This window comes from Camelus ferus, chromosome X, assembly GCF_009834535.1.
Source record: "Camelus ferus isolate YT-003-E chromosome X, BCGSAC_Cfer_1.0, whole genome shotgun sequence".
NCBI classification, from domain to species: Eukaryota; Metazoa; Chordata; class Mammalia; order Artiodactyla; family Camelidae; genus Camelus; species Camelus ferus.
Window position 1 is genome coordinate 39,649,700 of NC_045732.1, and position 27,700 is coordinate 39,677,399.

The 27,700-nt window shown below is 48.7% G+C and overlaps 1 long non-coding RNA gene across 2 annotated transcripts; it reads right to left on the minus strand.

The window, feature by feature from the left end:
• Positions 1 to 3,771: 3,771 nt before the first annotated feature.
• On the minus strand, positions 3,772 to 27,700 carry LOC116661973. 2 transcript variants are annotated; one of them, XR_004317935.1, is made up of 4 exons: positions 27,459 to 27,700; positions 27,182 to 27,287; positions 26,871 to 27,091; positions 3,772 to 3,882 (listed from the first exon to the last, which is right to left on the minus strand). It is a non-coding gene; the product is annotated as an uncharacterized LOC116661973 (long non-coding RNA). The 2 variants fall into 2 exon arrangements; XR_004317934.1 differs by having other exon boundaries at positions 27,182 to 27,700.

A 27,700-nucleotide genomic window follows, 5' to 3' on the forward strand; every position in this document is an offset into this window, starting at 1 on the left:
TCTTATCCCTTCGTGCTGGGTACAGTCCTAGATTCACAGACAGTCTTCTGGCAGCTGTTGAATTGAATTCAACATCCAGAGAGTCTGGAAATGGGTGGGAAGCTGAGCCGCATGGAGTAGGAAAGTTAGCAGCCGGGAATGAAGCCAAGGGAGGCTGCCCAAGTTCCGACTTTCTGATTTTCCCTCCTCCATCGGTCATTACTCCACTAGTTGGAGGATCGCAGTGGGTGGAGCTGATTACAATCTAGAGCAGGGAGTCTGCAGGCCCAGGATCCAGAGGTCTTTTTCCCAAGCAAGTGACAAGGCCAAGGGGAAAGGTCGGCCTCGGGAGAGAAGGCGCTGGAGCTTGAGCGAGCAGAAGCCAGGAGTGCTTGCCAGTGTCCAGGCCACATTCCTGGCCCGGAATCAGGAGCGGACAGAAGGGGGAAGGGGAGGATGGGAGCCGAGACCTCCGCAGATGTCTCTCGAGGACTCAAGCCCTGGGCCACAGGCCAGAGTCTGAGCTCACATCAAGATGAGGGAGTGGACCTGGTCTATGGCCTGTGGCGGACTGAGGTGGTCCAGGCAGTTCAAGTCAGCAAATGTTCCAGAAGCCCTGACTCTCTGGGCCTGACCCAGCTCAGGTCTGAAGACTGAAGTCTGTCACCATGGGGCCTGCTAAGCTGTGGCCAGGAGGACCAGCTGCCCTGGTCACGCCGCTGGAAGGGCCACACAGGGTGTAGCAGATGCTGGCGGCTTCCCACTTACCCCATCACGGCTGATCATTCCAGGATGTGCCAACTGCCACGGAGCGGCACCTGCAGTCTCCCAGGGGCAGCCCTCAGCTGAGGACAAACAGGAGTTGGTGGAGAATCACCGCAGCTTCCTTGCCCTTTGGTGGGAACAGTCCTGAGAGGTGTCTTCACTGTCTCCCAGACATTCCCCAGGAGGATTTCAGCCCAGTTGCCCACAGTGAGACCTGCCCCATAATACATTCTGTACTGGTTTTTCTTGCCTCCATGTCTCGATTGTCCAGGGTCCAGGTCATCAACCTTGTCTTGGGGTCTGCTTCTGGGACCAGCCAACTAAGACACAGGATTAGGGGATGGGTGTGGCTGAAACTCTCCAGACAGGCTCAGACTGTGATCAGGACAGGGGAGACAAGTTGGCAGCCAGGCCTAGACAGCCTGGGAAGGCCGAGGAAGGAGGCAGAGGTTCCAGCCTCCATAAAGAACTGCAGTTTCAGCCCAGCACCAAGGAATCTCATGAAGCAGCCCCGGTCCTCCATAGACTGTGAGCTCCCGGAGGGCAGGGCCCCAATCTACCCTGCTCACCTGTCGGCCCCTGGTTCAATGCCTGGCACAAAACGGGTGCTCAAGAAACAGAACTGAATTGGAAATAGAAATGGACTTGCAGCCAATCCCAGGAACTCTTTCACTCCCCCACTGGACCACTGTCTCTCCTACTTGCCCCTCCCCGCCTCCATTCATTCATACATCCATGCGCTCATGAATGTATACAAATATGTTGGGCCCCTACTGTATGAGAGGCACTAAGATCACCTCCTTCTCTCTGTTTCTTCGCCCATATTTTGGGGAAGCCCGCCATCCTTGGTGGATTGGTAGCTGAGAATTATCTTAGCTGAGAATTATCTATGTTTTAAAAGAGGCTATGGAAGGTAGAAAATTTCTTCGAAGCAATGGCTTTCTAATGAAGAGTGGATGATGACAGTTGTTGCTATTTGAAAGAACGGCAAAGAGGCCCTAAAATCATGTCTCTTCAATGGAGTAATCGGCTCTGCCTGTGTCTCATGGGCGGTGGGTCCAGCCTGCAGACCCCACCCATGGCACTAACACACAAATACAACTGGACTCGGTTTCCCACACTCAGGACCACAAGCATGTGCACAGACACGCCCTTATAAAGAATCATATATGAGAAGACACACACACAGGCATCAAGGCTCCCATGAGCCCACTGTGTGCACACACGAGGCGTTTCTCCTCCCCGCCCCTGCCCAGCACCGAGACTGGTTCCTACTGAAAATGCAGCTGCTGGGTGATTGACAGGCCAGCCAGTAGCTTCATTCAGTTGTAATCTGAGATGCCATTACCATGGCGACCACAGCCCCTCGCAGCTCCGCAGCTCCGTTATCTTCCCTGCTCTGGGGAGTTAAGTGCTGTACCTGTAGACTTTCCTCCTGGAAGCCACTCCTTCCTTCAGGAGTGGCTTTTAATTTTTCCCCAGGGCCTTGCATCTTTGAAGCAAATTGACTTTATACCTCCCTCTGGCTCTCCCTCTGTTAATGGTGCTTTAATCCAGCTAGAAGCTCCTAGAAGCTTCCAGCTACTCTCCTGGGGTGTCTGATGTCATGCTTAGCCAAAAGGAGCAAGAAGTCCACCCCTTTCTCCACAGGTTACCCCGGGGTTGGGGAACCAGAAGGGTGTAGCACTCAGTGGGGTGCAGTGCTCGGAGTCTCCCACCCCCTACCCCACCCCCCACTTCAAGACCAAGGGATTGGTTCCTCCAGCTGATAGTTCTCAACTGAGTCCCTCTCCAGGAACTGCCCTCAGCCCAAGAGAGCTGCCTCACCCAAGTCACACTTTCCTTCCCTGGGGACAGACCACTCAATTTGTGACAGCTCTGAAGGACTGCATGAGTTCCAAGGCTCCCAGGGGATCATGGGAGGTCTCTGTGGTGACTGCATCACAGTTGAGCCCCTCCTATGCCCAGTCCTGCTTCCCTCAACTCTCCTACAAATGCTGACCCTAAACGGAGCCCCAGGAACTGCCGACACACAGATCATCTCAGAGCCTGTTTCCAGGCGCCCCGACCCAAGACAAAGGGTATAGAGCTCACATCACACAGTCCTCCCTTTGACAGATGAGGAAACTGAGGCCCAAGGAGGGGCTGGGTACCCCTGAGGTTACTCAGGGAGTTAATAAAAAACTTAGTTCCCAGATCCAGACTCTCAGCATTAGAATAGGCCCTAAAGGTCCCCCAGTCTAAGCAGAAAGAAATGGAATCAAGAGGCTGCTGGGTAAGTTTCACAGCACCGATGGTAGTGGTGATGGAGTCAAAAAACCAGAACCAGATCCCAGAGGCCATTGCCAAGATGCCCTGCTGCCCTGGGAACTCGGTCTTGCTGTAGCGAGAACTCTACCTGTGAGCAGAGTCCCTACGATCCCTACTTCTAGGTGTCAGGAATCCCCAGTTCAAAGTTACTATGGATGCCCAGATTGCGGGCCCAAGCCCCGGCCCAAGGAAAGCTGGAGAAGTGGGGTCCTGGCAGGACTGGTGGAGTCAGCCTGACTAGGTCACTAGCTCTCAAACCTGCCCACATATTAAAAGCACCTGGGAGTTTTAAGCAATCCTGATGCCTAGGTCACACCTCAGACCAATTAAGTCAGGATTTCTGGAGATAAGACCTAGGCATTGTTTTTTGTTTTGTTTTGTTTTGTTTTAAGCTCTCTAGGTGGTTCTGATCAAAAGTGGAGAACCTCTGCTATAGGGGAAACCAATGATGGAAAGATTGGGGAATCTCTTCATGGGGGTATCAGGCAGGGTTTGATCAAGGAAGTAGAACCACTCAGTGATACAGAATAAAGGATTTATTGTGGGAGATGGTTAAGCTGCCCGTGTAAGACCATTGACTTGCATCTGGTGGAGGGCCTGAAGGCAGCAAGGCCAGCAGCTGGGATGAAAGATGGACATTGAAATAGTTATTTATTGCCGTGTAATAAATTATATCAAATTTTTGTTACTTGAAATAAAAAATGCTTATTATCTCACAGTTTCTGAGGGTCAGGAATCTGCGAGTGGCTTAGTGGAGTGGTTCCAGTTCAGGGTCTGTTCATGAGGTTGCAGTTAAGGTGTCAGTTGGAGCCTGCGGTCATCTGAAACCTGGAATGGGGCTAGAACATCTGCTTCCAAGATGGCTCACTCACATGTCTGTTGATGGGAGTCCTCAAGTGCCTTGCTGGCTTTTGGTCAAACGACTCTAACCATGTGGGCCTCTCCATTGGGCTACTCCTGACAAGGCAGCTGGCTTTCCCCAGATCAAGAGATCTCAGAGAAAAAGGGAGAGAGGGTGGAAGGGAGGAAGAGAGAGAAAGAGACTAAGACAGAAGGTGCACTGTCTTTTGTAACCTAATTCATAAGTGACATCCCATTGCTTCTGCCATACTAATATTGGTCATACAACTAACTCAGGGCAATTTGGAAGGGATAACTCAAGGGTATGAATACCAGAAGGCAGGACTCATGGGGGGCCATCTTGGAGGCTGGTGTGGTACGGTGCAAAGACAAAGTGGTACCCACCATGGCAGCTAGAATCCACCTTTCACTGCCTCCAGACTCCCTGATATGGGTCACCTGCAGGAAAAGCTGGCACCCTCGGCCCCGACAGCACAAGCACTTGGCCCAGGATCTGGAGAAGCCAAAGGAAAAGATCCAGCAAGAGCTGAAGAACATAAGGGCCTGGCTATGCCCTGGGGCCAAAAAGGTGAGCCAGATCAGCCACAACACGGGAAAGTTCCTATAGCCCCAGGCTCACACCCAGCTGCAGAGTATAAAAGTGGCTGCCGCTTCACCTCCACCTTCCAAATCTCATGCAAATTTCTCCTGCCGCCCACAGAATTGGGCAGAGAAAGGAATTCCGGGAAATGTAGTTCAAGCCTGACTTGGCAGCCACAGTGTAAATGTACCACAGGGCTGGAATGGGTGTTGGGGGACGGTGCAGCCAATGAAAGAGGTTCTCATAATGAGCTTTCCATTCCTTCTCGTCCAGCTGGAGCTAAGAGGTGCCAAGATAGCCATGGGAAAGCCAGAGTCTGACAGTGAGAAACAGAAACCTCAATCTTCTCAGAACCTCAGGGAAATCCTCCCCAATTCCCTCTTCAGGGTCACTTAGACCCAGTCTGGATTAAGCCTCTTTCATTCTGTTGGAGAGAGGGAGAGAGGGAAGGAGGGATGACAGATGGGTAATTTAAAAGCTGATTCCAAATCAGATGGAGTGGACAGTCATCTCTTCCCACTTCACTTCAATACCTTTAGACAGGCAGAGGAAAAGTTAATGATCTGGTTGCATCTAACATCATGGCCACTCATACCTTTAGCCTGGTGACCTCAAAATGTCTCACTCTAATGCTCCCGAACAGTGGTGAAATGGCATAAAAGATGGCACATAGGACAGACTTGCTCTGTCATTTCAGAAACCCCCAAATATTTCCCCCGCTGGCTTACTCATTCCTGAAATTCCCACATCATAGCATTAAACCTCCAGTCAAAAGCTTAACATGCAACTATCTCTAAGAGGGGTCACATTTTAGGCTATTATTGGTTATTTATATTCCTTAGTGCAAATGAAATCTGGAGAGGCATGTGACATAGGGGACAAGTGAGGGAACACTAGACACTTGGCAGGAAAAGATACACAAGAATGGAGAGTCCTGAGTAGACAGATAAATGAGTCACCTTGCTGTATGCCTGAAACATTGCAAATCAACTATACTTCAATTTAAAAAAAAAAAAAAAGAAAAACAAGAAAAAGGGGGGAAAAAAAAGGAGAGTCCTGAAAAGAAATAACCCTGTATGTTTGCAAAATCCCGTTGCATTTTCTTCTTTCTGGAGTCACAGAAAGACTACATTTCCCAACCTCCCTTGAAGTGAGACTGAGGTCATGTGATGGGGCACCTGCCAATGGGATCTAAGTGGAAATCATGTAAAGCATTCCTCCCAGATCCACCAGAAAAACAGAGAAATCTACCCAGTGGGGATACTCCGTTGGCCCCACTCATGTTCACACTGAGTGTGAGCACACACTTGTGGAGGCGTGTAAGCCAGCCCTTCACTCTTCTCTCCTGTTATACACAACCACTATTGTAACTGCCCGTTTCAATGTGCTATCAAACTAGTACTCCGAGGATATGTATCTGCCCATCGTTAAACATTATGGGCTTCGAAGTGAGTCCCACGGTCAGCTGTCCAAATTGGTGCACTGTCTTCTCTCCTGGTTTTCCCATCAAGCCTGAGCGCTTGCACCTACTACCGGGTAAGCAGCACCCAGGCCGCAGTCTGCACCGTGCCCGTCAGCACCCATCTGTAGCCCAGGGGCTTCCAGCATCAGTGTCACTTGCCAGCTGTGATCAAGACTCTCCCCCGGAATCTGCCACACAGCCCTCTGCACTTGCCGGCTCTCTTGTGGACAGAACAGCTCCTATTGGCATTTTGTGCCTCAGAGGGAGCGAGAGGACTGTGTCTAGACCCAGCCCGTCTCTGCGTGGCTGCAGTGCCCCAGGTCCACTCACTTCACGCACCCAGGGGGCCGCCTCCAGCGAGCGCACGGGGACATCTGCTTGTTGATTCCAGTCACCTGCCAAACCTGGCAGTGGGTTCTTCTGATGGGGAGGTTGACATGTCCTACCTTAATGCACCCCAATTCCCGGAGTGATTTCCCGGAGTGATTTCCTTGTCTGTGGAGAACTGTTTACAGTGTCCAAGTGCCGACAAAATCCAGCAGCTCCTCCCGCCGTTCCAGAGTCAGCTCTAGGGGAGGAGAGGCTCCCTGCCCCAGACTCTCCCCTCCTCGGACTCCCAGATCAGCACGGCCCTGTATAAGCCACTTCCATTTGTATGGAACGCTTCTGGGCACTGCCACCCCCAGCGGAGTGTTTCTCTGACATTACCCAAGACATTATGGGTATTTCTGGTTTCAAGGTCATGTTACGTCCTTCAGTCACAGGGGGCAGCTTCAATTAATGTCTGATTGCAAGGGATTCGATACCCCTCAAATGGGAACTTTGAACTAAAGTCCCAGCAGTGGTCGCTGGGAGGCTCACAGGCTCCTGCCACAAGCCCCAGTCCACACTCCACGAAAGGCCGCTGCACAGGGAATCTGTCCCCACCAGCGCCCTGGCATCTGTTCCACTGTGTGGGCTCCGGCAGTCTTACGGACGCCCATTTAGCAAGACCAATGAACAGTGCTTGACGGCAGGAGTTCCATGCCTTCTGTTTTACCATACCAGGCAGGGGACACATCCCCAGTCAGACACAGTGTCCGTCCCCATGACACCCTCAGGTAAAGAGACACTAGCGCATCATGTGAAGCCTGTTCCAGCACCCCAAGTCTGCAAACCTCTGCCTTCATCCCATCAACTCTTATGTTCTAACTGGAGCTTCATCCGCAGGTTGTGATTTTTACAACACTAAGTAGGGGACGTGCTCCCCAGCCAGACAAAATAGCCATTTCCATAAAATATTCAGGTACTACTGACACAACTTTTTTTTTTAAATTGAAGTATAGTCAGGTTTACAATGTTGCATCAATTTCTGGTGTACAGCGTAACGTTTCAGTCATACATATACATCCATATATTCATTTTCATTTTTTTTCATTATAGGTTACTACATGATATTGAACATAATTCCCTGTGCTACACGGTAGGACCTTGTTGTTTATATCTCTCATGTAGTAGTTAAGTGTCTACAAATCTCGAACTCCCAATTTATCCCTCCCCACCCCCTTCCCCCACTGGTAATCAAGTTTCTTTTCTATTGACACAACTTTTTTACATACTACCTGCTTAGACATTTCAACTTTCATAATCTTATCCACCCTTACATTTCTATATCCTCTCAATCTGGCTGTAGGCTGAGTGAGGTCATCAGTGGGTTCATGGGATTCCCGGATCAAGGGGTCCTGGGAACCTCTCTTCTCCAGCCCCAACCATTGTACCCACTCTTGTGCAAAAGGCACTGGGTCCCTAGTGAGAGGTCCAAACAAGGGACCCTGGCCCTTTTGTCAATCTTTAAGTTGATTAACCTGCCAAAGTGCTGCCCCCAAGTAACTGCTAGTCAGATTTCCCATCATAATCCCTGCCTTCCAGCTTTTTAAATTTCTCCAGATTGGTGCATATAGAGTGGACTTGTTTAATGTTGGGGGACCAGCAGGGGGTCCTTTGGCCTACCCAACCTTAGGGAATCTGTGTTAAAACCTTTGTTTCAACCCCATCAATGTCCAGTTTTATTCATCACATCTAAAGATTCTAAAGATTTCCACCCTGCTGGGACTTTTCCTCTTTTCCTTTGACAATATTTGCTTTATTTACCTTATTTCTTAATAATCACTTAAAATTTCCACCTTGTTAGGAAGAGTCCCTTGACTCAGCTCTCAGCCTCTCCCCATTCTCTTGTTAATTAATCAATGTTTTGATTGGCACCTGTAAGACTTATTGTGACAGGAGGGAGGGGGCCAGGCACAACCATTAAAAGAGTGACATAGCGTTGAGGTTATGACATAAGCCGGTTAGAACCAACTAGGCCCAAAACGGCAGAAGATTCGACTTGCAATACACCTTGAGCTTCATTATAGACTCATTGTAATACATGAGCATGCGAAATGACACACCCACAGGTGCTATGACAGCTTCCAGGCTGACCATAAAAGGCCAAAAAGTGGGTGGGGGCCCAGTTCCTGAAAATCCCCATGCCTTCCTCAAAACAGTTAGAATAATCCTCCCAATTGTTAGCATATGAGATTACCCAGCCCATAAAAACCAACCACCCTCACACCGCGGGCCGGCTTCCCTTATGAGACTGCATTCGGTCCGCAGAACGTGTATCTCTTTAAATAAACTTGCTTTCACTTTACTATGACTCGCTCTTGAATCCTTTTCTGCGCAAGACAAGAACCTACTCTCCAGTGACACTATGGGGGGCAGCTGAGAAACCAAATTCAGTAAACCTTCCTGAACGGTTTTTTGGGTTTGGTAACAATGACGGGTTGCCCATGTGAAAAAGATCCCCTTAACCATGTTTACCACGATCTGGGTAATGGACATATTCAGCGGGTGAATATCTCGGTCATCATAAAGCCAGTCCAGATGGCTTGCTTATCCTGTGTATTCCACTTGGCATTCATACGGGTGAAGGACAGCCTCCCCCCTCAGGATAAACACACATTACAGTGGCTTTTATCCAGTCCGCCCAGCTGGCTGTTCCCTCGGGACTAATCCCTTGTGTGTCCAGATCACAGAGAGCCACCTGTGATTGCTCCATAGTGAGTCGAGGGTCCTGCATCAACCCAAACATACTCTTCCACTCTGCAGCATCCAAAGTGGAGACAGGAGGGAAGGGGGCACAGCACAGCCACTGAAGGAATGACACAGCAATTGAGGACAGGACAAACTGGTTACAACCAAGATGGCAGAAGATTCAACTTCCAGGAGACCTTGGGCCTTATTCCAGGCTCACTGTTATACATGAGCATGCTAAATGACACACCCACGGGCACCATGACAGTTCCTAGGCTGTCCATAAGAGCCCAAGAAGTGGGCAGGGGCCCACTTCCTGGAAATCCCCACTCCTTTCCCAACATAGTTGGAATGATCCTCCCACTGGCAGCATATGAAATTAGCTGGCCCATAAAATCTAGCCACTCCTACGCCTCAGGGACGCTCTCCCTTCTGAGTGAGACTGACTGTGTGCTGTCTATGGAGCGTGTATCTCCCAGAATAAACTTACGTTCACCTTACTACTCTGCCTCTCTCTTGAATTCTTTCCCACCCGAGACAAGAACTTATTCTCCGGCAACAAAAGCAAAGGTGCTCCTCCTAAATTAGTTCACAGTTCCTTCACACTCTACCCTCTGGTTTCCATAGTTTCTTGGGTTTCTCCTTCCCCTACCTTGATTTTTACCTGGGAGGGCAGCTGTGAGGCTAGTGGCCACAATCAGGCTCACTGAAATCTGAGCTTGGTCTAGCATCAAAGTCCGACCGAGCATTCTCTTTTACTTTTGGTTTAGCTATTACAGAAAACCACCACCAAGGGAATGAATATTTTGCCTCCTTCTAATCAGTTTGCATTTCCCTAGGCATCCGGGGAACCAGCTGCCCCGGAGCTGGGTCCAGCTGTAGTAACTGATTGCAGCTTGGCTGCTGTTGTAAAGCCCGGGTGACCATGTGGCCACTTAGGGCTCAAAGGTTCCTCATCCTCCACCCTTTCATCCTTTCTCTTCCCAAACCACATCTTTCTGTGAGCCAGGGCCGTTTTAGCAAATCTCACTTCACTGACACCAACTCTTTTGGGTTCCTGGGCCTAATTTCTAATGTGTGTGAAGGAAAAATACTGCAAACCATATCAGCAAATAAAGAATGCTGAAGCCATCCAGTCATCAGCGGCTGCCCCACCCCCCAGTGAATACAAGCCTGCAGCCTGGCCTCTGCAGCCACGCACAGTGGTGCACCCTGAGGGGACTCAGAATAAGAAAGGACAGGATACTGGCCCTAGATAGCTAGATGCCTGTCAAAGGAATGAATTCAATAAGCCCAAATGTTTGCTCCCTCCCATACATAGAAAAGCACTAAATTCTTTAACTTGAGATGCCTGGTTTTCTTCAGTTAACAAGTAATCTTTTAATGTTCCAACTACCAGGTCTTTGTTGTAAAGCTCCTATATATCCTAGCCCCTCCCCTACCTCTTCGGTTCAGTGCCTTAGAGTCATCTGAGAGGCTGTCACCCCGGGCTCGAAGGGGTTCGAGTCCTCTGAAATGTCCGTTAAATAAAACGTAACTCTCAACTTTTAGGCTGTGCATTTATTTCCGTCAACACATGTTTGTCCAGGTGGGGTCTTCCCCGACACATCCAAGCAATGCTCCAGACACCAGCTGGGTGTGCTACAATTCAACTCAATTCTGATACAATCTACCCAGAAATAACATCAGATCCCCCAGGTTAAGGGCTCAGTCCCACAACACTGCCCCCTGGCCCCAACGTCAGCCACCAGTCACAAGCCCAAGTTGCTACCTGAACTTCTGACCACCTGGCAAATAAATCAGAGGCTCTCATGACCTATTCCTTGGGTTTGATTAATATGCTAGAGCGACTCGAAGGACTCAGAAATATTTTACCTACTAGATTACTGGTTTGTTATAAAACGACGTAACTCAGAAACAGCCAGATGAGGAAATGCACAGGGCAAGGTGTAGGGAAAGGGCACAGAGCTTCCGTGCCCTCTCTGGGCTCTCTGCCACATTTCCCTGTGTTCACTGACCCAGAAGTTCTTCAGACTCCATCCTTTTTTGGGTTTTTATGGAGGCTTCATGACAGAGCCATGATTGATTAAGTCACTGGCCACTGAGTACTGATTCCATCTCTGGCTCCTCTCCCCTCCCCAGAGGGCACAGGGTGGCACTGAAAGTTAGAACCTTCTAATCCTGTGGTTGGTTCTCCTGGCAACCAGCCCCCTCCTTAGGTGCTTTCTAAAAGTCACTTCATTAACACAACAAAAGACACCTTTAGGCTGTCATCACTTAGGAAATTCCAAGGGTTTTAGGAGTTAAGTGCCAGAAAAGGGGGGAAAAGGCCAAATAGACATTTCTTATTATAAATCAGAATATCACACAGGCAAAAAGGCCAGACTCTTAAAAAATAAAAAATAAAAAAATAAAAAATTAAAAAATTAAAAAAAAATTAAAAAAAAAAAAAAAGGCCAGACTCTCCAACAGAGGCAAAAAGACCCACGTGCCTGGTCATCTGCATTCCAACGGAGTCCAGTCCTCCCAGAACTAAACTGTGTTTCCACGGAAAGAACCTAGGCTCTGGAACCAGGCAGCCCTGTCGTTTAAGTCCTGTTTCATCTCTTACCCACTGTGTTACATTAAGTAAGTCACTTAACCTCTCTGAGTCTCACAGCGCCAAATGGAGTGAATAACACCCGCTCAGAGGGCTCTAGAAGAATTAAATGAGATCAGGAGCACCAGGTACAGAGCAGGCGGCTTCTGTCCATCCTCTCTGACAGAAACCCAGCAGGAGCCTGTGGGGCCTTCCTGGGTACAAATCCTTTCTGTGTCATTTTCCCTGAGTTCCAAAGGACAGACTCAGTTTCTGTTTAGGGAAGTAAGGGAACGCAGAAACAAGGGAGGCGCAGTCAAGAAACAATAATGCAGGGATGAGGCAAGGTCCTGGCTCCCCCTCAAGGGATGTACAGAACAGTATCTTTGAGTTCCTGAGCTGGAGCTAAGGCCCCGGCCCAGGTGGAGGATGGTAACTTCAGGCTGAGCCCAAGATTCCTGGAGCACCGCCCTGTGATGTCACCTCCAGCCAATCAGAAAAAAGTCCCACATCCTGCAGCCCTCATCCCAAATTTAGCCTATAAAAGCTTTTCCCGAATACCATCAGGGAGTTTGGGTTTTTTGCTCGTTTGTTTTGTTGTTGTTTTTTTTTTTTTAAGCGCAAGCTGCGTGTTCTCCTTGCTTGGCCCTGCAACAAAACTTTCTCTGCTCCAAACTCTGATGTTTTGGTTTGCTTGGCCACACTGCGCGTGGGGCACACAAACTTGCGCTCGACAGTGCACCCACCGTGTATACTCAGAGGGACCCACACTGTTTGAAGTACAGTTGACTGTTGAATAACACAGATTTGAATTGTGCAGGTCCACTTATATGCATATTTTTTTCAATACTAAACCATCCTCGGTTGATTGAATCCACGGATGCGGACCGTGTGTGCATATGGACCCACCGCAGGGAGGGCTGGAGCCTCTAATCCCCACCTTGTCCGAGGGTCAACTGTATTTTGTGCCTTATTGGCTGTGGGAAGCTGAACAATGCCTCACTTCAAAACAAAAACAAAAACAAGATGTCAATATCTTAATCCCTCGAACGTTGCCTTATATGGCAAAAAAGGACTTTGCAAATGTGATTCAATTAAGGATCTTGAGGTGGGAAAATTATGGTATCTCAAATGGGAAGAAATGCTATCACAAGCATCCTTATAAAAGGGAGACAGAGGGAGACTGTAGAGGCGAGAAGGCCACGTGATCACCGAGGCAGAGACTGCAGCGATGCCCACACAAGCCAAGGAAGGCCGGCAGCCACCAGCAGCTGGAAGAGGCAACGAACAGATTCTCCCCTGGAACCTCTAAAGGGAGAGCAGCCCTGCTGACGCCTTGATTTCAGCCCAGTGATACCGATTTGAGACTTCTGGCCTCCAGAACTGTGAGCTGCCAAGTTTGCGGTAATTGATTTAAGCCACCGAGTTTGCGGTCGTTTGTTACAGCAGCCACAGGAAACGAATACAGTGGCCAGTGGAGTCTGTGACCCAAGGAGAGAGTTATGGAAGGAAAGGCCTGAGTCACAAGCCCAGGCTCTGAAAAGGCAACCCTTGGTACCTTGGGTGGGGGCTGCAGAAACCAAAGTCCCTCCAGCTGGGGCTGTCCGGGGTGGTCTTGTTGACATCCGCTCACATTAGCTCCCCAGATTTGCCTCACACCGGAGGCATGAAGGGGGGGGGGGGGAGGAGTGAAATTAGCATCATTTCCCTCTCTGCCCAGACTTGCCCTCACCAGGGAGGGCAGGGATCCCCTGTGTCTGAGGCCCTGGAGTCAGACACCTGAAAACCATCTTCCCGACCAGGTCCCCTGGCTGCATCAAAGGCACCCGGGGAAGGACAGAACCCACACAAGTCAAGCCTATGGTGTCACCCTGCACACAGTTGCTTCCCCCAACCTGGGGCCGATAGCCGTAACCCACTTCTCAGGGATGCTAGAAGAGCTAACCGTCGTTAAGAGAACTAACTGCCACGGGAAAGCTCAGCTTCCACCAAACGACCTGCTGATGGTTTGGCCTGGAAAAAGCAGTCATGTTCAAGACTAATTATATTGCTAGATGTGTACTCAACATGGGCGCTGGAATGTACTGTGATGGCTTCACAGATCCCGAGTTTTCAGTTTGCAGCACAACCAGACCCTCCAACGTGGCACCTCCCTGCTTTGCAACCTGATTCTCTTCTGGTGAGTTTCTGTGGCCCCCCAGGTGTAACCTCTACAATCCGTGCCCCCCACCTCCTCAGCGTGCTCCAGACTGCCCATCGGCAGAGGCCTGGGCCACGTGGGCACTCAGAATTGACTCTCTTGACTGCTAGGCAAATGAGACTTAAATTTATAAAGGTGGACCTAACGGTTTGTATCTCTTAATCTCCTACCTCGATACTGTATAATGGTCCCTTCTGGTGACCATTCGTTTGTTCTCTGTATCTGTGAGTCTGCTCCTTTTTGGGCTATATTCTCTAGTTTGCTGTATTTTTTGGATTCCACATATAAGTGATATCTTACGGTATTTGTCTTTCTTTGTCTGACTTATTTCATTTTGCAGAATACCCTTCAGGTCTACCCATGCTGTTCCAGATGGCAAATTTTCATGCTTTTTTCTTCAATGGATGAATGATATTCCATTGTACACACAGAGTACTTCTTTCTATCCATTCATCTGTTGATGGACACCTGCATCGCTTGCATGTCCTAAGTGACTTAAATGTAAAGCCAGGGCTATGAGTCACTACTCCACAGTCCTCTATTTTCCAAAGAATTTGTTTTAAGTTGAAAACAAGTTATGCCCGGGCTATGGCTTTTTGTAGCTGATCTCTATTTTCCGTGATCATGGTTAAATAGGTGAAAAAAATGAGATGCAAAGCTCCCTTTTGTCATTTTAAAGTAAATAAATATTTTTCTCTAAACTAAAAAAAAAAAAAAAAAAATTTTATAAAGGTGGGCGGGCACTAATCCCTCCCAGACATATGCCAGCTGAGAGAGAAGTCAGTCTGAGGGCCCACTAGTAAAACAAGACATTATTCCGTTCCCTTCCAAGGCAGAGACAGCTAGTTCATCACCAAAACAACTTCCCTTTTTCGGGGGCACACAGCTGGACTACATTTCCCAGTCTCCCTTGCAGCTGGGCGTGGCCATGAGACTGTGTTCTGGCCAACAGAAAGCAGGCAGAAGTGATGAGTTGTCTGGCTTATAAATGCCTGCCACGCCCTTCTCCACTCTGTCTCTTCCCCTCCCAACCAGTTTTGATGTCAATCCTCAGGGCAACCTTGGATATAGGAAATAGGGCCAACTGTCCGAGTTTGCCAGAAACTGTCCCAGTTTTAGCCCTGAAAATCTGCACCCCAGGAAACCCCTCACTCTCAGACAATGATTGATCACCCTACTTGAAAGGCACACGTGGAAGATGGCAGAGGCTCCATCAGCCTGGTTCCCTGAATGACTGCATGGAGCAGAGCCCCCACACACACACACCTCCCACTCCTGCCAATCAGCAATAAGTGTTTTAGATTTTATGCGAGTGAAAAATAAACCGGGATTTGCTACTTGAAGCATCACCACCCTAGTGTAACCTTAACTCATATACCATCTAATACTTTTGGAGAAACACAAAAATATCCAATGTCCCCTCAGCTATTTTAAGCAGACAGATACTAGTCATAAATAGAAAGACTATGTTATCTGGGATGGTTCTGGCTGACATCTGTTGTTTGGACATAATTATTAATAGCACACCCCCTTGACTCTCCAAAGCATCTCTGTTTGCACAATATCTCACACGGTATAGATAACATCTAGTGTGAATGCACACCAAAAACATTGTAGAAAAATTGTTAGTCGAATCCTGTTTTAAATGCAATTATTTAAGGAAGAAACTTCCTGTAATAAAAGTAATTTGCCTCATAGCTAATGCTCTAAATTCAACTCTCAGCTGGTTGGATTTTCTTTGTTGGACACACTGTATGCATTACCGAGAAACATCCTGAAATCCAGCTTTCTTACAGACTTTGTGTTTGGAGGATTGCCGTTCATCTCACACTTTCGGTCTTCTCCACCAGTTGATCAATCAAAAATTACATCTATGGAGTGGTCCAACCATACAATGGAATAGTACTCAATGGTAAAAAGCAATGAGCTATCAAGTCACAAAAAGATGTGGAGGGACCTTAAACGCATATTGCTGGGAGTGAAAGAGCTCAGTCTAAAAAGGCTACGTGCTGTATGATTCCAACTAGATGACACTTGGGGGAAGACAAAGCTACAGAGTAAGAAGATGGGTGGTTGCCAGGGGTTGTGGGCAGGGAAGAAGGAAGGGAGGAATAGATGGGGCACAGAGGATGTTTGGGGCGGGGAAATTATTCCATATGATACTGTAAAGGTGGATACATGGCGTGATGCACTGGGCAAAACCCCCAGAATGTACAACACGGAGAGTGAACTGTAATGCACATCGCAGACTTTAGTACATAACAATGTGCCAACACTGGCTCATCACTTGTGACAAATGTACCACAACTAATGCTAGATGTTAATGACCTAAAACCTAAAACTGCACTAAAAAAAAAAAATTAAGGAAAAAAAAAAACCTTAAAAAGAAGAAACACAATTGTATCTGTTGAATCCCCACAGAAGAGACACAGGAATATGCAGCCTCCAGCATGGAGCCAGGTGGACACGTGATGCCTGAAGGTGCCAGCGCAGACACCCAAGAGAAATGTCCCCAAGGTGGTGGGATCAGGGCCTGGAGCGCCAAAGGGCAGGGGAACTGATGAGGTGGGTTTGGGGTTGAGGCCACAAAACAAAGTCCCCTGGGGGCGGGTCGGTGGAGGCAGGGCTGCCCCCAGGAGCCATCAGCCTCCTGGGGGAGCCCGGCCACCCTGGAACAATCCAAACAGGAGGCTGTGGGCCCCAGCTGGACGCCGCTTACCACACAGTTAAGTGAGAACAAATCCAAAGCAAATACTTGCAATATTTAGAGCTTTAGGACGCCCATGTTTTATTCATCCACATTAGCATGGGGTCTGCAGGCCCCCGGAGTCTGAAGGAAATTAGAAAATCACAGACCGTCAGGGCTAGAAGAGGCCTGGGGACTGATCTAATCCAGGCCTTCTTTCGCAGAAGAGGAAATTGAGGCCCACAGAGGGAGGTGACCTGAGGTTACAGACAGAGGAAGGCAGCCCCGTGAGCCCTGGGCTTCTCACACTCCCAGGCATGTGCCTCCCTCCCTCCCTCCCTCCTTCCCTCTCTGCCTCTCTCCCTCCCTCCCTCCCTCCCTGCCCTGCCTGCCTTCTCTCAGCAGCACATCTGGGTACTGATTTTGTGCTACTTTCTGAGCAAAGTCAGAGCTATACTGCTGGCCATCCTCACATCCTCTGGAGGCTGGGGAACCATCTGAGGCCAAGAGGTCTGGCCAGACCTTGGAAAATCAGAGGCCTGTTCCTGGGATCATTATTATAGGGCCTCAAAGCCTAGAGGGCAGGTGGGTTAAAAAAAAAAAAAAATCACCCCGTGGGAGTCCCATTGTGTGGGAATTTTCGTCCAAACCAGAAAAAGAGTTCACAGCAACTGTGCAACATTTCTTCCCAAGCTCTCTCGCTCCAGATGCACCAGCCCTCTCCCCACGTGCCTCTCCTCCAGCTGTGAGGCCCTAGAAGGTAGCTGTCCTTCTTTCCAGAATTACAAGCGCCAGCACGATTCTAGGGTCCTGGTTACTGACTATGGCAGCCGACTCCGGGCAAGTCTGATGAGATGTGGGGAGGTGATGTTGACTTTGGGCTTAACAGTGATGAGAGGGAGGTGGCGTAAAGGGCCAGGCGCCTCTGGGACATCAGGTGGAGGGGGGTGCGCAGACAGCTGAGCAAACAGGAGGGACAGTGGGCCTGGGGGCAGACATCTGGAGTCCTCCAGCAGCTGATAAGCCTGCCCAAGACAGCAGAGGTCCAGAGAGTGTGCCTGGGAGTCTGACAGTGAGGCTGTGGGATGAGGAAGAGTCAGTGAAGGAGCCCTGGGGTCTTGAAGAGGACCCTCTAAAGTTGGCTCACTCTGACTCTACCCTGACCCTCCTCTAGCTGACTTGCCTCTATTCCAGGGTCCAGAAAGCCTGACTCCCTTGCAGCTAGTGGCAGCCATGTGATGCAGCTCCAGCCAGTGAGACATTAGTAGAAGCCAGCTGGTGAAGGTACCTCTCCTGCCCTCCCTCCTCCTTTCTGTCTTGACTGTGGATGTGATGGCTGCACCTGCAGAAGCCATCTTGGCATCATGAGGAGAAAGCCAAGAGAACTACTCTGACTTCTTTAAGCTGTTGAAATGACTACAAACACCAGCAACCAATTCCCTTCAGAATTCTTATTACCCAAGAGAAAACAAAACCAAACCACAAAACTTCTAACATGCTTAAGACATGATAATTTGGGTTTTCCATTACTCAAGCAGAAGATAGTCAACAATATTGAATGCTATGGAGATGTGCGTCAGTGAGGATCCTTTATGGAACAGAAAAGACAACGCATGTTAATGTAAAGGAAGACTTACTGGCTCACACAACTGGAAAGTACATGATCAGAATAGGCTTCAGGGGTGGGGAGGGATAAATTGGGAGGTCGAGATTTGCAGATACTAATTACTATATATAAAACAGACAAACTACAAGGTCCTACTGTATAGCACAGGGAACTATCTATATTCAATGTCTTGTGGTAATCCATAATGAAAAAGAATATGAAAAGGAATATACGTATGTACATGTGTGACTAGAACATTTATGTTAGATACCAGAAATTGATACAACATTGTAAACTGACTATACTTCAATTAAAAAAAAAAATAGGCTGCAAGGTGAGTTTAATCCAGCGGCTTAATGATATCATCAAGGGTCTTGTTTCCTTTCATCTTCCCATGCCCACCCTTGAAAGAATCACTATGGTAAAAGGGAGAGGATCAGGCTGACCTGGCTCTGGTCAATTGGACCCATCCCTGGAGGGGTCAATCCCTCACAAATCACTCAGTTGCTAGGCAATGGAGGAGGAAAAAGTGTCTGTGAAGGACAATCTAGATGCTATTATGAAGGGTGAATGGAAGCTAGGTGAGCAAGCAATGAGTGTCCACACAGCTATCTATTCTGGGAGACAGAGGATTGCACGGAGGTCATTGAACGTGGTCATCAGAAGGTCATTAGCAACTGTCTGTTGGGAAGGAGGCAATGCCAGTTGTGGTGAGCTATGCGGGAAGTGGAAGTGAGGAAGTGTGGACTCCTCTCTCAAGAAATCTGGCACTTCAAAGAAAAGAGAAATGACACCATTTGGGGTGAGGAGGCAGGGTTAAAGGAAGTTTTCTTAGAAAAGGGAGGCTTACGTATAGTTGTAGGATGGGAGGAGAAATACGCTACAAAGAAGAATTTGGGGAAGATGAGAACAATGCAGATTTACTGCCTACTGAGAATTCTGATGGAGGAAATGATACAGAAAAAGTGGCGGTGCTTGTAGGACGTGAGTAGAAGGTGTACGGAGACAGCCTGGGGCCCAGCAAAAACACTCCACAGCCATATTCCTTTTCTATTGTTATGTAACATATTGCCACAAACTTAGTGGCTTAAAACAACACACATTTATCTCAATTTCAGTAGGTCAGAAATCCAGGCCCAGTGGAACTGGGTTTTCTGCTCAGGGTCTCATAAGGCTGCATCAAGGGGTCTGTCCACAGTCTTCCTTTCTGGAGCTTGGAGTCCTCTTCCAAGCTCACACTTGTTGTTGGCAGAATTTGGTTTCTTGTGGTTGTAGGACTCAGGTCTTATTTTCTTGATAGCCATTGGCTGGAGATCTCTTTCAGCTCTTTGAGGACACCCTCAGGTCCTTGCCTTGTGGCCCCCTCCGTGGGCAGTTCACAATATGGCTGTTTGCTTTCTTCCTCAAGGACAGCAAGAGAGCCTCACTAATGCTTTACCCTCTTTGACTTTGAAGGGCTCATCTGATTAGGTCAAGCCCACCCAGGATAATTAACTTAAGTTAACTCAAAGTCAACTGATTAGGGACCTTAATTACATCTGCAAAACCCCCTCTGCCAGTCATAGGAGCTGTCTCTCATCACCTTCCCCAATCCCACTCACACTCAAGGAGAGGAGATTATCCAGGGTATGCACACCAGAGGATGGGAATCCTGGGTCCTCCCTACCATGACAGCTAAATTCTCAAGGTTTTCTGGAGAACTCATAAACAACTGAAACTGTTCTTTGCTTCCCTACTTGGCCTGCTTGAGGAGAGACAACCTAGACTGACCTCTTTACCAGCTGCCACTGAATCATTTTGCCCCCGAAATATGCAAACAAGACTCACTGTCTCCAAGTCACCTGTAGTTTTTTTTTTTTCTCTCTCTCTCTTTTGTACTACTTTTGCCTTGGTTCCTTAACAAGAGTCTACTGACTGCTCTCCCTTAAATGAGCAAATCAGCATGCAGATAGTGAACTAGATGTCTCTGAAATATTCTTGGGCACTTTATTTCTGGAGAGTTTACCAAGATAGTGTGCACCTTAGTCTTACAATCACAGCCAACAGAAACATGTTGGTTGGAAGAGACTGTTAGGGACCAAATGTTTGTGTCCCCTCTCAAATTCCTATGTTGAAATTCTAATCCCCAACAGGGGAGTATTTGGAGGTAAGGTTTTTGGGAGGTGATTAGGATTAGATGAGGTCAAGAGGGTAGGATGAGAGTGGGGCCCTCATGATGGGATGGGTGCCCTTCTAAGAGGAGGCAGCTGGTTCTCTTTCTCTCTCTCTCTGCCATGTGAAGACACAGTGAGAAGGCAGCCACCTGCAAACCAGGAAGAGGGCCCTCACCAGGAACTGAATCATCTGGCATCTTGATCTTGGACTTCCAGCCTCCATAATTGTGAGAACTAAATATCTGTTGTTTAAGGCCGAGCTGACTAAGACAAGCACCTTGTCGGTACCTGAAACCACTGAGGTCCCAGCTCACCTTCTCTCGACTCCATTGGCCAGACACTATGCCAGACTCTTTTTATATATCATTTCCACTGAAGTCTTACAACTGCTGTATGAGGCAGATATTTGCATAATCTCTTCCCCAAAGGGGGAGGCTGAGGTTAGGAGAACGCAAAGTGACTATCCCAACTCACTGCCCTAGCAGAAGGCCAAGACTGGGCTTTCTCTTGCCATCTGCCAGCCCATGGAGGCCACACCCTATGCCCTTTGGTCCAAGGGGGACTTACCATTCGACTTATCTTCATTATGGGACTACCTAGAAGGTACCATGAGCTGAGAACCCCACAAAACCCTCATTTTTACATGCACCCCAATGTTCATAGCAGCACTATTTACAATAGCCAAGACATGAAAGCAACCTAAATGTCCATCAACAGATGACTGGATAAAGAAGTTCTGTATATGTGTACACACACACACACACACGTATGCACAATGGAATACTACTCAGCCATTAAAAAGAATGAAATAATGCCATTTGCAACAAAATGAATGGACCTAGAGATTATCATACTAAGTGATGTAAGCCAAACAAAGAAAATATCATATATCACTTATATGTGGAATCTAAAAAAAGTGAGACAAATGAACTTACTTTAAATACAGAAACAGACTCGCAGACGTAGATAACAAACCTAGGGTTACCAAGGGGGAATGGGGAGGAGGGATAAATTAGGAGTATGGGATTAGCAGATACAAACCACTATGTAAAACAAAGAAGGTCCTACTGTATAGCACAGGGACCTATATTCAATATCTTGTAATAACCTATAATAAAAAAGAACATGAAAAATAATATATATATATACATGTATAACTGAATCACCATGCTGTACATCAGAAATTAACATTGTAAATGAACTATACTTCAATTTTAAAAAAATAAAACTTCAGTTTTGACACTGTCTTTGAAGCTACACGACCTAGGGTGTCTACAAACCCCTGTACTGAAAAAAGGTGTCCAAATGGCCTGCCTGAAGCCATCGGCCAGCTGGAGGCCAGGTGAGGCTAGCTGTTACTGAAGGCCCATCTCGGGAAAGTAAACTACGCAGTGAAGGGCCTGAAATGAGGGACACGGTGGCAGCAGCATCCCACAGTGGACGTGTGGGCCAAGCAGCGCCTGCTTCCCTCCCAGGGTCTCGGCAGACAGCGGCTGCCCCTCCCACAATCCAGGGCTTGCTTGCCTACTTGCGGAAGTCACAGTGCAGGCCCCGTGAGCTATGAATACCCCTCGATTTGCATTTCCACGTGTAGCCTACCCATCCTTCATAAGTAGGGCTGCCAGATTTAGCAAATAAAAATACAGGGCACCAGTGAAAGTGGATTTTTGGTAAAGAATGAAGAATTTTTTTTTAGTAGAAGTGTGCCCCCAAATGTTGCATGGGACATACACTGAAAAGATTCTTTCTTGTTTATCTGAAATTCTCATTTAACTCAACCTCCTGTATCTTTATCTGGCAACACTATCCAGAAGTCTTAGCCAGCAAGCAGAGAAGTTTAGGAGGAACAATGCCCCATGGACAAAGAGCCAGCATAAAACAGTTTTAAAAAAGTTTGTGTACAGGTAGCACACTCTCCTCCACCACAAATACACAGTCTCTCTCTGTCTGTCTGTCTCTCTCTCTCTCTCACACACACACACACACACAGAGTTTCACTCCCCCCTTGGCTTAGCATGAACCTTGAGTCCCTTGACAAAACCACCCCTGACCTAAGCCTGACCCCAACCCCCGTCCTGCATTGGGCCCTCGCAGCACCCACAAGACATCCAACGACTGACCTGTCATCAGGGTGAGTCCAATGAGTGGGACTGATGAGGGCAGCCCTGGGTGGGACCTGAGACAGACTGAGCCTACTAGGGCTTTACAAGTGGTTTTAGTATAAAGTCCCCAGATCACCTTTCAAGGCACTTCTGGTTTCTCCAGGTGAGAGCCCTGGGAGCACCAGCATATTAGTCAGCGTCTGCACAGAAGCTTTCAAGGGAAGGAACTTGTCTGCAAGGGTGCTTTGGATTGAATCATGTTTCAAATCCGCATGTTGAAGCCCTAACCCCCAGTGTGACTGCATTTGGAGGTAGGACCTATAAGGAGGTAATTAAGGGTGGGGGCCTGGTTCGATAGGATTGGTGCCCTTATAAGCAGAGATACCAGGGAGAGCTTGCTCTTGCTCTCCCCCACCATGTGAGGACACAGGGAGAAGGCACCCATCCATAAGCCAGGAAGAAAGCCCTCACCAGAACCTGACCATGCTGGCATCCTGATCTCAGACTTCCAGTCTCCAGAACTGTGAGAAATAAGTTTCTATTAAGCCACCCAGTCTATGGTATTTTGTTATGGCACCCCAAGCAGACTAAAACCAAGGGTGACTGGGGCCCGGATGTCCAGAGACAATGCCCTCCCCTGTCTTCCAAGGCTCCCTGGCAACAAAGAAAGGGCCAGGCTCCCGGGGCCCAGGGAAGAGGTGTGCCTCCTGCTGACATCTGGGTCTGGCAGGATGGGCAGAACAGAAGGCTTGAGCCAACTCCAGGCTCTGGGGTCTGGGGGCTAGGCTGACAGGTGATAGAGTGAGAGGGAGGGCTCAGAGAGGATGACCAGCTGCTTAGTTTGGTGAAGGCTGCTCCAATTCCAAGGCCCCAGAATAAGTTGTGGCTTGAGGCAAGGTTTTAAGTTCCCTCCTGCTGTATGGGCACAAGGCCTCTCTCCTGCCCTGGGGCATGGATGCTGGAGCCAACCTAGGCTCTGGCAGGAAGCAGGCTGTATTAGGCAGGCTTCCTCCAGAGAAACAGAACCAATACAATGAGAGAGAGAGAGAGAGAGAGAGAGAGAGAGAGAGAGAGAGAGAGAGAGGGAGGGAGAGAGGGACTGAGTATAAGGAATTGGCTTATGAGATCATGAGATTATGGAGACTGGCAAATCCAAAATCTACAGTGCAAGCCAGCAGGCCAGAGACCTCGAAGAGCTGATGGTGCAGATGAAGTCCAAAGGCCATCTGCTGGGAGAATGAATTCTCTCTTGCTCAGGAGAGGTTAGTCTTTTGTTATATTCAGGCCTTCAACTGATTGGATGAAGCCCACCCATATTAGGAAGAGCAATCTACTTTACTCAAAGTCTACCTGTTTAAATGTTAGTCTCATCTATAAACACCCTTAAACACTCAGAATAATGTTTGGCCACATATCTGGGCATACCATGGCCCAGCCAGGTTGACACCTACAATTATCATACAGGCCTTGGTCCTGAAGCTCTTAGACACACAGGCCTCTCTCTCCTCCCCATTGAGGGCCCAGCTCTCCCAGCCAGGAGCACTGGAGAGCTCCACTTTCCTCTCTGTTTCTCCCTGGTGCTTCAGCCCTGCACTGGCTTCTAAAAACTCCCTCCGAAAGGGGGTGGAGAAAAGGGAACCCTCTTACACTGTTGGTAGGAATGTAAATTGGTGCGGCCACTATGGAAAACAGTACGGAGGCCCCTTAAACTAAAAACAGGAACTACTATATGATCCAGCAATTTCACTCCTAGGCATATATCCACAAAAGATGAAAACTCTAATTCGAAAAGATACAAGCACCCCAATGTTCATAGCAGCACTATTCACAAAAGCCAAGACAGGGAAACAACCCAAGTGCCCATCGACAAATGACTGGATAAAGACGATGTGGTGTATACATGCAATAGAATATTACCCAGCCAGAAAAAAGAATGAAACAATGCCATTTGCAGCAACATGGAAGGACCTAAAGATTATCGTACTAAGTGAACAAAGTCAGGCACAGAAAGACAAATATTATATAAGATCACTTACTACATGGAATCTAAAAAAATAATACATATCAACTTATTTACAAAACAGAAAGAGACTCACAGACATAGAAAAAAAAAAACATACAGTTACCAATGAGGAAAGCAGGGGGAGGGATAAATTAGGAGTTTGGGATTTACAGACACACACTACCATATATAAGATAGATAAAAAAGGACCTGCGGTCTAACACAGGGAACTACATTCAATATCTTGTAATAACCCATAATGGGAAAGAATCTGAAGCTGTACACCTGAAACTAACACAATATTGTAAATCAACTATAGTTTAATAAATTTTTTTAATGAAAAAAAAAAAGAATAAATAAAAGCTCCCTCTGGGCACTGAGAAAATTTCTTTAACTACCTTAAGTTTTGGGAAACAAATTCTTAGCCACGATCCTCAGGGGCCATGAAGTAGTGAATGGGGAAGGAAGGGGAAGGAGGAAAACTCTTGTTAGGAAACACACACACAATTCAAAACCTCCAAACATTCCCCAACTACCTTGGCCAATGGCACCTACCCTGATGGGTGCTACTGCCACCCATCGGCAGATGCTGCTGTGGGACCGTTTAGAGCACTTCCTCCTGAGTCTCCTGAGAGGCAGGGTCATTTTTCAGGGCTGGGGGACGTGCTTGGCACCCGTTCGGCAGCCTGACCTGAGTCAATATCTCTCTAAGCCCCTGTTTCTTCATCTAGAAAATGGCAACCGCCGTTCCCACCCCTGCGGGGTGTTGTACAGGTAAGATCTGTGTGTTCATCAGACGTTAGCAGGGCGCCCACTGGATCAGGCCCGGGGCTGGGATGCTGTGGTGACAGGTTGATTGTCCTGCAGGCAATGGTCAGGGAGAGGAGGAGAGAGCAGGTAACACACCCTGGGGGTGCCGCGCGCTGGGGTCGGCAGGTGCTAATGGGGTTCTGAGCTAGTCAGGGAAGGCATCCCGGGGGAGGATGTGCTGTGAAAGCCTCTGCTGCATGGAGGAGGCCTCAGCAGGGTCATGGGCTGGGGGACCTGGACGGCAGCAACCAGGGCCGATGCACCTGAGGGCTGGGGCCGGGAAATGGAAGCCTGGACGTGTGGGTGTGTCTGACTCGGGATGAGGCCTCAAATGTCAGGCAAATCCGACTTTTTCTTGGCAAAGGATTTTTTGTGTGACAGCAACACAGCCACAGCCCGCCTGAGAGGGCCTGCTCTCAGGGGAGTTAGAAAAAGGGAGAGAAACCTCCAAGGCGGAGGCAAGGAGGCTGAGTCAGTGTAGAGGGGCTCGGGCTCGGGCCGATCCCTGAGACACACCTGTGGGAGCTGCCAGCAAGCCCCTCAGGTGACGCTCCCTGTCAGGCGAACAGCTTCCCCCAGGATGCCTGGAGCAGCTCCTGCCTTCCATCACTCCCTCCAGGCTCACCTGAGGCAAGGCGGCCAGGGCAGGCCTGGGCCTCCTCCGCCTTTGCTATCCATCTGCGCATCCCTGTTCACCAGGCTCTCTCCTCTTATTGTGATTAAAACACCAAGTTCTACTGATTCACTGAGACATGAGTACCAGGGGGGAGGGTATAGCTCAGTGGTAGAGCACACGCTTAGCATGCACATGAGGTCCTGGGTTCAACCCCCAATACCTCCATGTGAAAAAAAAACTTAAGGAAAAAAAAAAAAAAGACATGAGTACCAGCAGATCTGAGTTATGCAGTATGGCAGCCCTGATTCGGGGATTCCCTGCCCTCCACCTCCCCTGGCCAGCGATGACCCAAAAAACACAAGGGGATTTCTTTCTTTGAAGAATCATTCAGTCACTTTGGCAACAGGGCAGCAAAGCACCCCGCCCCCCAGTAGGATCCTCTCACCTTCAACCCTGTGAGCTCACCCCAGAGTCTCCCCTTCCATCTCTGTAGCAGCTTAGGACACCAATAAGTTTTTAGAGCTGGAACGGATGTGAGACACGAACCTCAGATGTGAAAGCAGAGGCCCCATTTTTCAGATGAGAAAGTTGAGGTCAAGAGAGGAAGTGGCTTGCCTAAGGTCACGTAGCTGGAGGCAGAGGCAGGCTTTCCCCAGGTATAGCTCTCCTGCTCCCTGCATGAGCCCTGGCTTCCTCCTGCCAGATGCAGCCTCCTGGCCTTGTGGGCCGACGGGCCTTGGGAGGCCCAGCTGAGAACAGCGCGGATGCAAGGTCTGGCAACCGAGGTCCAGAGCTGCCCTTGGCCCCAGACCTCCATCCTTGGGCCTTCCCCAAGGACGCTGCCCAGGATGAGAAAGTGTGTCACCCCACCCTTTAAGCAGTGCCTTCCGGGGGTAGGGGACTGGGAGCAGCCCCGCAGCCATGGAAGTGGATGAAAGGCAATGCTGAGCAAGTGCCCAAATTCCCTGAAGAGGGACGCGGAAAACCGAGGTCCCGTGGAGGGGCTGTCCAGGCGCAGGAGGGAATCAGGCGCCAGCACACGCCAGTGGTGCGGGAACCACACTTAGATTCCTCATCCACAAAGTACGGTTAGTAACAGTACTTACCTCATAGGGGTTACACTGAGGATCCAGTGAGATACCCATGGCCCTGGTTTAGCAGAGACTGAGATCAATTCCTCACGCCGTGCAATCCGAACAGCAGGGAAGGCGCACGAGGCAAGACGCATATGCCAAGGACGGGAGCCTCAAACGCACGGTTGAGCCAAGAGCAGCGGCAGCCAGCCAGCAGGGTGGCAGGGAGGCACGAGCTTTGTCTCCACACACCACTGAATTTAACATAGCAATACACAGCGAGGTCACAAAAATATAAAGATGTGTCTAGAAATGACAGACACCAAGTTCCATTTGGTGGTTACCTGTGGAGTAGAGACGGGAGATGCGCTCAGGAAGGCTTCGTCGGTATTGGCAGTGCTTTATTTCATTCGGTGCAGGAAACACAAAACAGGCAAAACTCCCTGTGCCCTTGGAGAACAGCCATGTATGTTTGTTGAATGAATGAATAAACTCAGAATGACTGAAAAGCCCACCAGAAATATCTCAGTCTCTCGGCTCCCTATTTCCCTCCCCACTAGAGGAGCTTGGGAGCAAGGAGATGTGAAATTGAATCAGTTAAATAAAAAAAAAAAAAAACACCTGCTCCTAAGAGAACACAGGCAGGAGGCCAGGACCAGGATGGAGGTAGAGGATCCAGGAGGTAGTTCCACACGCAGCCCAAGGGACCCCAGTCCAGGAGGCTCCTCTTGATTGATTTTCCTGGGGATCTGCTGAGATGGTGGAGATTATCCCCGCTTTCTCTGAGGGTGACCCCCTGCCACAGCTCCGCTTCTCTGCAAATATCAACCAAGCTCATCCCTCCGGTGCAGGCAGAGCATAAT